We start from the raw sequence: 13,506 nt of genomic DNA, 5'->3' as shown, positions 1-13,506 counted from the left end.
CCTCACCCCGTGTTCTAAGATTCTCTCAGGGGTGTCTTGCCCATGAATAGTTGTTAATTGTTCTTGTGAGGGAGAGCAAAGTCAGGATCTGTGACGCCATCTTGTTGATGTCACCTCAACCGTTCATGGCTTGCTATTGGCAGAGGCAGAATGTCCAACCATGAGAAAACTGGAGGCCTTGCAACTAAGCTGCCCATCGTGAACTAGAGATTGCCAACCAGTGTTAGGGTGGATCCAAAAACACTTCATGACCAGATGGAAGTGGTATGCAATGTATAAACTTAGCTGATCCAAAAGACACAAGAAATTTGCATGATCTCCCAGGGTATCTACCTTCTCCACATTTCCATCCTTTCTTCAACCCATGCCACAGCCTTAAGAGGTGCTCCAAATGATGGGGCACCTGGGTGGCTCAGTCGGTTAAGCACCCAACTCTTGATTTCAGCTCAGGTCATGATCTCATGGTTCATGAGACTAAGCCCTACATCAGGCTCTGCACTGTTAGCTTGGGATTCTCTCTCCTTCTCTCTGTCCCTCCCCTGCTTGTGCGCTCGCTCTCTCTCAAAATAAATAAATAAACATAAAAAAAGAGGTGTTCCAAATGACCAATTGACTATAAAGGTAAAAACGAGTACCTGATTTTTAGGTAGCTCTGCACACTCTGGGGGCATCAGATGAAAATGGACTATCACTCCACATAGAGATACAGTAAGGAAAAGAACAGAACAGTACAGTAAGGAAAAGAACAGTATAGAACAGTAAGGAAAAGAAATCTCCCCCACTAGGCAGACTTTTAAGGGCACATCTCAGCCTCTGCTGTGTATGGAAAGAGAGATGCCCTGGAATAGGGATCGTCTAGGTCTCATGGGCAGTGGCTAATGGTTTGAGCAGACTTGGAGCTAACAATATTGAAGGATTGATGACAAGTACTAGAGAAGAGGCATGTGGATGGACCTCTCAGAATGGGCACAGGATGAGAATACTCTGTGGTTCCTACTGAAGAGGAAGCTCATAATATAAGGATGGATAAAATAAGCTGTTCTGTGGATATCAAGGCCTCTTCCTTCAGCCACCCTTAATTGCTCGACGGCTCATAAAAAACATGACCGTGGTGACAGAGATGGATATTATGCATGGGCTCAACAAGGACTTTCCCTGATTGAGAAAATGACACTGGTAAGCACACAACTTGCCAGTGGTAATAACCACCTGGGATCCCTGGACAAGTCACATACCTTAACAGACAGCCAACTACCTTTGGGCAGACTGATTGCATTGCAGTCTCTTCTCCATGGAGGGGGCACTAATTTGTTCTTACTGGAACAGATACTTATTCCAGTTTGGGCTCAATTGTGTATCTCCAAAATTCCTATGTTGAAGCTGTTAACACTCGGTACCTCAGATTGTGACTCTGTTTGGAGACAGGGCCTTTTAAAAGGTGACAAAAATAAAATAAGACTGTTAGGGTGGGCCTAATCCAATGTGACTGATGTCTTATAAGAAGAGGAAATTTGGACACACAAAAAGACACCAGAGATAGGTGAACACAGAGGAAAGGCCATGTGAGGACACGTGGAGAAGATGGCCATCTGCAAGCCAGGGAGAGAGGCCTCAGAAAAAAGTAAACTGGTTGACACTTTGGTCTTGGACATCCAGCTTCCAGAACTGTGAGAAAATAAATTTCCATTGTTTAAGCCACCAGTCTGGGGTATGTTTTTATGGTGGTTCCAGCAGACTAATACATCTTCCTTGCCTACCATGCTTCTGAAAATCACATAATTCATGGACTTACTGAATGCCTTATTCAAAATCTGGACATCTTTTAAACACTGCTCATCACCAGGGAATTCATGTACAGCGAGTTAATTGCAGTGATAGGCTCATGTGTATAATATTCACTGGTCTTTCCATGTATTCCATTGTCCCAAAGTAACTGGCCTTATAGGACAGAGGAATGCGCTGTTGACGTGATGGCATCAGCAGACAGACATCTGGTGAGGTTGAGGTGTTGTCCTACAAAATTCAGTCTATTCTTTAAGTTAATGATGACTGTCTCACCCCAAGAAACAATGGTAAAAGTAGGGGTAGCTCCCTTCATTATGTTACCTGATCAACCACTTGCTAAATTTTTGCTTTCTGTGACTTTGGGCTTTGCAAGTTTAAAGGTCTTTGAACCAATGGGAGGGATACTTTTACCAGGAGACAAAATAATGGATCCATTGAATTGGAACCAGAGACTTCCACCTGGACATTGGAGACTTATCATGCCCTGTTGGACAAAATGACTGATCCAGATTATCAAAGTAGACTGCTGCCATACATGTAGGCAGAAAGGACTATTTCTGTAAACCATAAGGGATTCCCTGGGGCACCTCTAAAATTGCCATGTCCGGTGATAAAAGTTAACAGAAGGTAACTTCTAACCCCATACAGGCAGAGCTAGGAAGTATTCAGATTCCCCAAGAATGAAGATTGGGTCACCCCTCCGGATAAAGAATCATAGCCAATGGACTCTTTTGCTGAGGACAAAGAGAACATGAATCGGTAGCAGAGAAAGGACATTTATAAAGACCAGCTGCAACCTTGTGGCCAGTTTCATACATAAGTTCTGCAGTAATTATCCATAATTGCTTCTCTGTCTGCTTTATCACGTACATATCTATGTATATTCAACAAATTTTCTTTTTTCTTCCTCTTCCCTTTTCTCTACTGTTTACAATTTAGCCCACAGGCTACAGAATATCAATGTGCTAATATGGCAGAACTACAGGAGAAACGCCTAACACCCACTTGTTTCTGGAATCAGCAACTAATGAAACTTTGGGTCCTTCCTTTGGGGAAGTGGATTATCACTGCATAAGGGATAGTTGTATGATGTTGGGCAAGCACAGGTTACCATTACTGCTGTGGTTGGAAATGTAAGTATGAAAACAGGGCCCATATTGACACTAGGGGTGAAGGAGTGGATTATAGTGACATCTGTAACTTTTGAACACTTCCACACTACAAATCCTGCCTTTCTAAGATATAATCAAAAAACGGTGCTTTCCAGCCTCCCTTTTAAGTAAGGTACAGACATGAGACTAGCTTCCTGCAAACAGACGCCTTCGCGTGAGACCTAGAAAGCAGAGGGAACAATAGTGAGGTTACAGTTATTACGAGGTCTTAGGCAGATCTGCAGAAGCTATATCAGAAGGAGGTGCAGTGGAGGGCCAATCTGTACTTTTGTAGGAGCCGAGCAGAAGGTCACAGCATCTGCAGGATTTCCAGATGAGAAAATAATCGAGATCTTGCTATATCCATCTCTACCTGCAGACATTGCTTTCCTCTGCACCGGACTTCCTTGGACTGAGTTTTTCATGTGGGTTCTCCCCCCATAGCAGCTTCTGGCAGCTCCAATCCAGGAGAAAGAGTTTCTATTTCCAAAAAAAAAAAAAGTCCACGGATTGGATCTCATTGATCCAATTTGGGTCACATCACCGAACCAACGGCAACAGCCAAGGGGACAGAATATGCCAGACCTGGGTAATGTGCATACCCTGAATGCTGAGAACAGGATGAAGTCCGAAGGGAAGAAGAGATTTCTCCCATACATATATCTCCTCCCTTATATTTTATCACCCAAAAGCAACTGGCCATAGAATGAAGCAACAGCCTATGGAAGTTATGTCATCAGCAGTGAGGCTGAGGGATGGCCCCACAAAATGTGCCATATGCTTTGGGTTCGCAATGACTAACCTAAAGGTAGCCCTCAAACTCCACTCAGGATGTAACTAAGAGCAAAGATAATGGATGGTGGGCAGCAGAAATGGCAGCTGTCCACCAGACAGGAAGCGCTGGCTGCTCCCTTTGGCTACGAACGGGATAGCGACTGGCAAGCCTGCAAGCAAAGACCCTGACGCTTCTCACCATGTGATCCCAGCAGCACTTTCCGTTTGCTGGACTAAAATTCAGAGGCCCTCATTGCCAATTCTGTTGTCTGTGAACTTGGGAATCTCCCTTAACTTCTCCGGGCCACCATCCCCTTCTTTGCCAAGTGAAGACCTAACAAAGCCTGCCTTTTGAAGATTCAACAGGATACAACTTCTAAAACTGACTCGAAATCTGTAAAGCACTCTACCTATGTAATGGATCGTCTTTACTGCTCCAAGGAAACCAAGGATGACCCGAGCCTAGCTCATCCCATTTGCTAATAATGGGGAAATTGAGGCAGATGGAAGAGGTAAGACAAACAGAGGAGCTTAGATCGGAACCACTGTCCCCACGCCCCTCACCCACAGACGGGGCCGATCCACCTCTTGCTAGGCTGTGATCACATTTTTCTGAGCTCTTCCCCTTTCCGGGATAAGAGTGAAAATAGCAGGTGGGCTCCCACCCAAGGCTTACACAGTAAATAGGTTTGACACAGAATTCCTCAATGCAAACATTTCTTCTAGGAAAATAATTGGGTAGAAAAGCAAAGATTCCTACAGAAGGAGATCTATTGCGGTAATTATTAGGAACACAAAAAGTTTGAAAGTAAATGCCCTGCGGTGAAGGATTGATTATATAGTTACACAAATGATGGTATTATCTCTTCAGTGGCATACCAGGAGGTCAAGTAAAATATGGATATTATATAGAAGGATATCCAGGATATAACAGCTGAAAAGAGCACATACACTATGATCCTGTTTTTATCAAACAATCACAGATGTATTCATATGCATAGACAAAGATTCAAAAGATATATAGTGGAGTCACATCATACATGCATTCAATTTCTCTGAATTCAATGCTGTGCCTATGCCACACGGTCGGGGAGGGGCAGGGGAGAAAGAGATAGAACAACTTCAATAGTGTACCTGTGATCTGCCACCCTCCTTGCTAAGATGGGGACACGAGGCTGCTGAAATTTCAGTCCCTCTCAGTTCCCATCTGCCTTCCAGAATGTGAGCATCCCCCCATGCTGAGTGTGACTAGAATGTTTCACGACGTGTATTTTCCATGCTATCTGTCCCCTAAATGCAAGCCAGCTACTTTTTCTGGGGCTCAACCAACAAAACAGTGATCTGGTTCCATCCCAGAAGAAAGTGGTTGGGTTGTATGGATTGAGAGGTCGTATGTCCACTGCTAATGCAACACATTCCTTAAGGAAATGTCCAGGGTAATTTTCCTCCTGGTGGACTGCCCCCCTCCAGCCCCCAATGCCAGATCCTATGCAACAACGTGTGGACAGTAGGGATGTCTGGGTAAGGCTGGGTGTTTTTTTCAATTTATGATAATCTATATCACCAAGTTTCCTAAAACGAACATGTTACTTATGTGATATATTTTTTAATGTTTATTTATTTTTGAGAGGGAGCATGAGCAGGGGAGGGGCAGAGAGAGGGAGACAGACAATCTGAAGGGGGTTCTTTGCTGACAGCAGCCAGCCCAACGCAGGGCTCGAACTCGTGAACCGCGAGACCATGACCTGAGCCTAAGTCAGACGCTTAACCAGCTGAGCCACTCAGGAGCCCCTTCAAGGATATCCCCTTAAAGGATAGGGAAGGCCCCCTGTCCCGGTGGGTATTTGACCAAGCACCCTCCAGAAAGTTCCATCTAGGCATCTCAGCTTTGCCAACCCACAAGGGCAGCTTCCTGTCAGGTGTCTGTAGGCCGTCCTGCTGTGGCTGCAAAGCTGCTCTCCCTTTCTCATGGCCCTTATCAGTGAGGATCTTTGTGGGTGATAGCATTAGGCCAGGCGGGGAGCCCTGGATGGCTGCAGGGCCCAGGGTGCCAGGCTGCTCGGGGCCATCTCGGCCCATCGCTCCCAGGCTCCATCAACCCTTGTTAGTCCTCATTACCAGCCCAAGCCCAGACAGGCTGCCTCCACGCTGGGTCCTTGATTTTTCTATTTTGAGAGGGTTACTCAGGCCAAATCATCAAATCGAGTTATGTCCCTGACGTCTTCGGTTGGCAGTGGGCTGACGGTTCCCCTCCCCCTGTCCCCATAGGCTGGGGGCCCTCCCTGGTCCCCCGGCAACCCAGAAATACACTCTCTCACGACACGGCCTCCCACATACTCACACACACACACACACACACACACACACACACACACACACACACCCCTCACCGGCTCACAAACACACACTTTCACCGGTACTCACACAAATAATCATAACAACATGAACATCCACACTCGGGGGTCCTCAGAGGTCATGAGAGACCCAGGCCATGTGCAGCTTTGAGGCTTCCAGAATATTACAGAATGAGAAATTGCTGCAACCGAGTCCCCATATTTGTAGCTGTTCTAAATGTTAACATTTAACAAATTATCATCATGTGTTTTAAATGCAATATAATTGTGTTATCCACAAAATAACCATAGGATTTATGAACTATTAATTCTCAGGCCACTACAGGCAGCGCACTTTGGTAATGCAATGTGCTCAGAGCCGTGTGATGAATGTCTTCTCCTCTCCATCTTGTCAGCGTATCTCGGACCGCGAGTGTAACCTCATTTGGGGATAATATCAAGAGCCCATATCTGAAGCCCTCTGAGAGTGTGAGGCCCACAGCCAAATGGCTCCTGTCAACTCCTGAACACACACTCACACCGGGAGGCCACGTGCCCGCGCTCACTAACGCCCCCCGTGCCCACCCACGCCGGCCGAGAGAAAATCCAGAGTCCTGTCGCTCGCCAGTGATCTCCGTTACCTTGTGACAGTCATGGCAATGTCTCAGGGCCGGGAGGGGCCCCTTGTGCCATCTGCTCCGGCCCCTCTCAGGACAGAGGCTTCCCTGGTCGCCCCCCCCCCCCCCGGGTGGCTGGCCACGCTGCTTTCAGATCATTCCTGATGCGCCAGCCTAGACTGGCATCTAATGGGAAGGTCATCCTAGAACTTCCAAACATCAGCATCCTCAACCTCTTCCATCAGGCGGCCCGGGACAGACATTCACCATCCACTCCATCTAGGGCTTCTGTTCCACCTGCCTGCATCCGGGCAAGTGTGCACACACGTATATGTGCTCACACACATACCTGCATGCACACACTTTAAAAGATAGCGTGGAAAAAAAAAAAAAAAAAGATAGCGTGGCATTAGGGGAAGACCCTGAAGCAAACAAGCCACTACTTACAGCTCTCTTCCTCACGAGTGGTCACTTTCAGAGTCACTTGTCCTCTCTACACCTCGCTTCTCTGTATCTTTAGAGCGGACACAGGAAAAACCTGCCTCAAAGGTCATTGGTGGGATCTCCCGAGATGTTTCCAAAAGCACGTAGCAAACTCCCTGGCATGTCATTTCTTTGCTATATAGGATGCTCTTTTCGATTTGTTCCTCTGCTCGGGACTGACATTAAGAAATGACGATCCCTCTCAGAGCAAAAATGTTTTAAATTCGAAGAAAAATTTGCTTCTCCCTGTAATATAGGGCAAAGAGCATCAAAATGGAAATCTAATGCCTGAATGCTGGCTCCAGTTCTTCCAGAAACGAGTTGTGTGCAATCGCCAGGGCATCAAACACACTCAACCTCAGTTTTCCTATCTAGGAAAGGGGTACATTGGAGTAAATCCCTCAGGCCCTCTTCAGAGTCAGTGTTCTAGAACTCTTCTCAGAGGCAACTAACTCTCTTACCCAAAGTGCACACCGACTTTCCCAGACTGGCCCGGTGAAGTTGGTAAACTAGACCTGAGAGCAGGCGTATCTGATCCTGTCCCCACTTCCAGCCCCTGAGCACAACCACGCCTCTGTCCCGGTAGGGGGCACTGTACCCTTTCCACCGTATCCTTTCCAGCCCTGCCTGCTGAGCCACGGTGAGCCTGGTGGGAGTGAGGGGCACTCGGACTGCACTGAGCTGGAGGGTCCCGGGAGCAGGGTGGCACGGGCAGCCAGGGGAAGAACCGGTCAAGCAACGCTCCAAATGGAGTTGAGGAAGGAAGGAAGGTTGAGTTTGCAAAGTCAGAAGTGGAACCTCAGGAGCGAGGACGATCTGGAGCGAGCTGGCACGCGGCACGGAAAGTGGCAAGAGAAAACGGCTCCAGGCCAGTTTTAGGCGGTGCCAGTTTACGGCACAGGGCAAGCCCCAAACCACAGAGAGGTCGGCAAACCCTTGGCCATGGCCCTGGAAATCACTAGGGCCGATGCGTGCAGAGCGAGGCTGGAAGGGGAAGGCAGAGACGAGGGAATGACAATGGTCTACAAGCCGGTCCACTTCTCAGCCTTTCCTAAGACATTCGCAAGGGAGAATCGATACTGCACTTCGCCCAGGAGCAACTCTGTCCGCACCCAGGGAATGAGGAAACAAGCACAGAAGACACAGAAAAGCTTGCCATTCCTTAAAATCTGTTCTGGAGGCTTTTGCACTAGAACCTCCAAATGGATGCTTTTCTGCTGCTGGTCCAGCGAGAAGGTGCCCACAAGGATCCATCACTGGCTGTAGTGGCTGGACTGAAGAACGGGACGTGTCAAGGCCTTGCCCGGCATCCCCAGCCGGTGAGACCAGGACCAGCCTCAGGCTCTGCACACACTGTCCAGCTCTTAAATCATAGAGGGGCCACTTAATATCAATTTTCAATACCTTCCGTAGAACAGATATGTATGCCCTTTGAAGCCAGGGGGACTTGGGTTCAAACCCCAGCTTCACCTTTACTAGATGGGTGACCATAGAAGATCGTCTTAATCTCTTTGTTCTCTACTCTCATCGGTAAAACAGGCATGAATAATGCCTACCTCTCAATGTTTCTGTGAGGTGTTTATGAGAACCTAGCTTATGTCTGTCACATAGTAAGGACTCAATAAATGGTGATCTTCTTTCCCTCTCCTCTTCTGGCCCCATTGGCCCCATCACAAGTTTTAATGCGGCTGGCTGCCTCGCACACGTCAAAGAGAAGTCTCCTGGGGTGTCCCTGAGTCTCTCAGGTGAGCACACCTGAGCATTCACACTGTTTGTCTTTGGGTTTAGGGTGTCATGGGAGTGGGTGTCCTGGAGGGGTCAGGGCCCCTCCAATTCTCAGGTCAACTGGGCCTCCACCTCTTTGCACAGCTGAGGGCAGGGAGTCACTGGTTGTCCTGGGAAGCCGTCAGCAACCAAGGTCAGCGCTGTGTCTGAGCACACAGCCAGAAGCCACCTTTCAAGGCCATTGATTAACCACTGTTGTTCAGGATGACTCTGTTTTTTTCTGGCATGGTTTGCTGATAAGAGTATCCCCCAGACTTAGCTGATTCCCCCCATGTGTATATTCAGTGGCACATTATGCCATCAAGAAACATCTCCTGAGCTCATTGGCCAAGCCCTCGGGTCAGAACCAAAAGGACTCCCTGTCCTCTCCTCCTGGTGAGAAAAATCTTCTGGACTAAGTGTCCCCCCAGGATCTTCCTGAGCTTTGGGGAAATCCATGGGCCAACCACAACCTGATCCACTCCCATCTTGTATGAGCACCAATTCAAACACCCAAACAGAAGATGTGGTCCATATCCCGTGGGTGGCTCATTATCATCCTTGATCTGGCCAGATATTAGAGAAGCATCATATCCTGGGCAAAGTGGGATCCTGGACTCTGCCTACCTCTTCCACCTTCTATTCACCTCCACTCATTCTCATGATCTACGTTCAGAGCTTGCTGAAACCCTCTGCCCTCAGCCCTGTACAGTCTCCCTAGGCTTCATGTATTGCTCTCTCTGTTTGGAATGTCCTCCCTGTCATTCCCCAGCTCCTCCAGATCAGGGAAGGCTTCCCGGAGGCAGTGAGTCCAGGGATCAGTCTGGAGGGATGAGCTGCATCACCATTTACCTGCCTAATTCCCATTCGTTCCCCCAAAGCAGCGCACATAGCTCCTCCCCCAGGAAGCCCTCCCCGACCAACCCCCCCTCCAGGTAGTTAGATGCCCATCAGGTAGCGTTCTTCAGTGACTGCTTTGGCTTCGGGGTTGAGACATGTATCGGGAAATGGCACACTCAAACTAGCTAATTGAGAAGAGTTCAATAAAGGAACTGTTTACAGAGGCATAGACAGGGTTCAGAGAGAACAAAGAGAGACAGAGCCCACACATGGGACCAGCGGCCGAGGGCAGCCTGAACCACACACAGGGGCGACAGGAGACCAGTGGGGAGTGGTGAGCAGGACCAGGACAGGAGGGCAGAGAGGAAGCAGCGGGGGCTCGTGGGGGGCAATTGCGCATATCAGAATGATAGCAGAATAATAATGTATTCTCTGTGTTCATACTTTAATTAATACTTTTGGTTGACGTTTTGTAATCTGTTTATACATAGTTTATATTTGAAAGGTATTAAGGTTTTAGTGTCACTGATTATTTAAAAATGAATTTTAAATACTTGATTTTAAAGTACCAGTATTCACACTAGCATTTCAGCATCCCGTGAAATAAATACTAAGCCACAGTACTATCATTTTGTCCCGATATTGAAAATTAGCATTCTTTTAATTGGAGGCAGTAAGAACCCAGCCCAAACTGGCTTCCCCAGTCTGATGGCTCCAGGCCCAGCTGGGTTGCAAGGGCCTGAGCAATGTCACCAGAGCTTGGGTGACTCCTTCCTTTCACCTGGCTCTCTCTGTTCTCCTCCATGGTTGTCTTAATACTTAGACAGTCTCCTCTTCGGAGTCACTAGGGGGCTGTAGCAGCTCTAGACGTCCGACCCACTCACCTTCACATCCAGCGGAGAGAAGCCTCCTTCCAGGAAGTCCGCCGAAGGCTCGCTTCCTCTCGCGGGCTCTGGAGGGGAGACTTGTCCATCACTACAGCAATCCTGTGACCTGGCTGTGAGCTTTGACCATCCTGGGGGCCCAGCATGGGCTCAGCTTTTTCTGAAACATAAACATTGAGGATGAGAAGGAGGTGGTTCTCCCAAAACATAAGAAGCTATCCCCCAAAAGTGAGGTCTGATGTCGAGTGAGAAAACAACAGATACCCACCTCAGCCACACCTCTCTACGCTTCCACAGAATCCTGGACTTGCCTCGTAAGTGACTCAATTCACACTCTTAAAAACAAAAAACAAATAAGCAAAAAAGCCCTCTCTCTTGGACTGAATTCCTAGAGGACAGAGACTTTCTTGTATTCCCAGTCCCTAGGAAGTGCCTGGCATTCCGGGCTTCCTCCACACTTGTTTGTGGAGTGCACACATGATCACCAGTGCTCAGTGAGAATGCCTTTGCCTGTGGCCATCTATCCAATAGGCTGGAGCTCCGTATGTAGACTTGAGCATACCTAGGAATTTCCGGGGCAGTTTTTTCAAACACCAATTTCCTGGACCCAATCCCAGAGATTCTGATTCGAGATGTCTGCAGTGAGGCCTGGGATTCTGCATTTCCAGCGAGCTCCCCGGTGGTGCTGCTGCTGGTCCGGGACTATATTGGAGCAGCATTACTCCAGGGAACCTGCAAGGGAGGCCCTGAGCATCAGGGCAAGAGCATTGTTCTGGCCAAGAGTTGGATTCCCCTTTGTGATAAAACAATATATTCAAAATGATGCTCCAGTGACTGCTACATTAAGCGAGCATTTTCAAATGGCTTTGCTCGATGGGGCTTCTAATGAAAGGACTAGAATTTTCAAAACTATCTGGTAAAAGATTTATTCAATTAAAGTGATTCCATTTTTAAAGGTATTTGTCCCTTCGTAGAGGCAAAGACATGCTTTTCTAATTAAAAGCTAATTACTGGCTAATATGCTGGTCTCACTGTGTTCAGCACAATGAAGCAGAGGAGGAAGAGGGCCTGGGGGCGATGTGAGAAATGCCAAGAGTAAAGAAAGATGGGCACTCCTCCCCCATGCCTCAGAGGTCTTGCAAAACAAACCTACACCACTTGTCTTTATTCATTCAACAAATGTCTTAAGCCTTTTTTTTTAAAAAAGTTTATTTGTTTATTTTGAAGGAGAGAGAGAGAGAGAGAGACAGAACTAGCAGGGGAAGGCAGAAAGAGAGAGGGATCAGAGGATCTAAAGCACAGATCCTCTGTGCTGTCAGCACAGAGCCCGATGCAGGCCTTGAACTCAAGAACCATGAGAGTGACCTGAGTCAAACAAAGTCAGATGCTTAACTGATTGAGCCACCCAGGGGCCCCAAGCCTTTTTTAAAAAGAGATTTTAAGTTCCTGCATAAACCAAATCATGTCACCCCTTTGCTTAAGACCCTTCAAAGCCTCCCAATTGCATAAGATAGGTACAAAAGCTTTCACATGGCCCATGAGGACTAATCAGGCCCCTCCCCATCTCTCCAGCCTTGTCCTGTTCCATGTGCTTCTTCTCTTGAGGACCAGCCACACCAGGCTTCTCTCTTTTGGTTCTTCCAGTGCACTCTTTTCCTGCCTCAGGGCCCTTGCACATGCTGCTTCCTCCACCAGAACAGCCCTGCCGGCCTTTCCTGAAATGTCATACTCTTGCATAGATCTTCCCTGATCACTCCTCCCTCAGTCTATTATTTTAGAGAATCCATCAGTGAAACAGATTTCAGATTCCAGAAACATACCCAAATACAGGTAAAAATATAGTACAAGGTCAACATAACATTTTGAATCAGTAGAACAAAGGATATAGTATTTAACAATTGATGTTGGGATAAACTGTGTCTCTGCCTGGAAAAGAGAAGTTTGATCTCAACCTATTCCTTACACCAAAATAAATCCCTAATGGAAGAAAAATTCATATACATAAAACAAAATCACAAAGAAAAACTTTTACATTCTTGGAGGGAGAAAGGCCTTTTTCAAAGTATGATACAAACCCAGAAACTATGATAGGAAAGACTACTACACTAACTTCACAAAAATAAATATTTTCTTTATGAGAAAAAGAGTCATTAGAAGAGTAAAAACTGAGGGAAACATTTGCAACGTGTATCACAGACAAAAGGCCAATCCCTCAATATACAAAGAGCTTCTACAAATCAATAAGATCAACACTCCAACAGGAAAATGTGGACAAGACAAAAGCTACCAATAACCGAAGTGGAATGGATTTTAAACATAACAAGATGTGAAATTTTAAATGAGATACCATTTTTACCTATCAGGTTGGCCAAGCTGACAAAGCTTGATAACAGACTATTAGCAAAGGTGTGAAGAAACTAACACGCTCATTCTCTGCCTGTGACCTTTCCAGAGGCAGTAAACCATAATATTTAAAATGTGCGGAGTCACTAACCCAGCAATTGCAATTGCAGAAAATTATCCTACGGATATTCTTACACACGTGTGAAATGACATATGTATTCGCTGCAGCATCGTTAAAAATGTAAAAGACTAAAAACAAACTAAGTACCCTTCATATCAGACTAGTTAAATAAATCATGAAACAATCCATATAATGAATAGTATATAGCCTTTCAGATGAATGAGGCGGGCCGCTCCCCTGAACGGATGTGGAGCCCTCTCTAAGACATATTACTATTACGTGGAAAGCAAGCTATTGAAGAGGGTGTAGACCGTGCAAGAACGTGTTTTAAAAATAAAATGCGAGGCGTGCATATACTTACATATACACTGATTAACTCTGGAAGGAAACACAAGGGCTGGTAACTGAGGT

At 46.7% G+C, this 13,506-nt stretch overlaps 1 protein-coding gene across 1 annotated transcript in view; it reads right to left on the bottom strand.

The window, feature by feature from the left end:
- NTRK3 (neurotrophic receptor tyrosine kinase 3) overlaps window positions 1-10,767 on the bottom strand; it is a 538,866-nt gene extending 528,099 nt beyond the window's left edge. Inside the window, exon 1 of the mRNA XM_042988103.1 lies at window positions 10,632-10,767. The gene's annotated coding sequence lies outside the window, so the exon portion shown is untranslated. The remainder of the gene's footprint in view (window positions 1-10,631) is intronic.
- Window positions 10,768-13,506: the final 2,739 nt, after the last annotated feature.

This window comes from Panthera tigris, chromosome B3 (assembly GCF_018350195.1).
Source record: "Panthera tigris isolate Pti1 chromosome B3, P.tigris_Pti1_mat1.1, whole genome shotgun sequence".
Lineage (NCBI taxonomy): Eukaryota > Metazoa > Chordata > Mammalia > Carnivora > Felidae > Panthera > Panthera tigris.
Note: the sequence above shows the minus strand (reverse complement) of the source record. Positions and strands in the feature narration are given on the sequence as shown.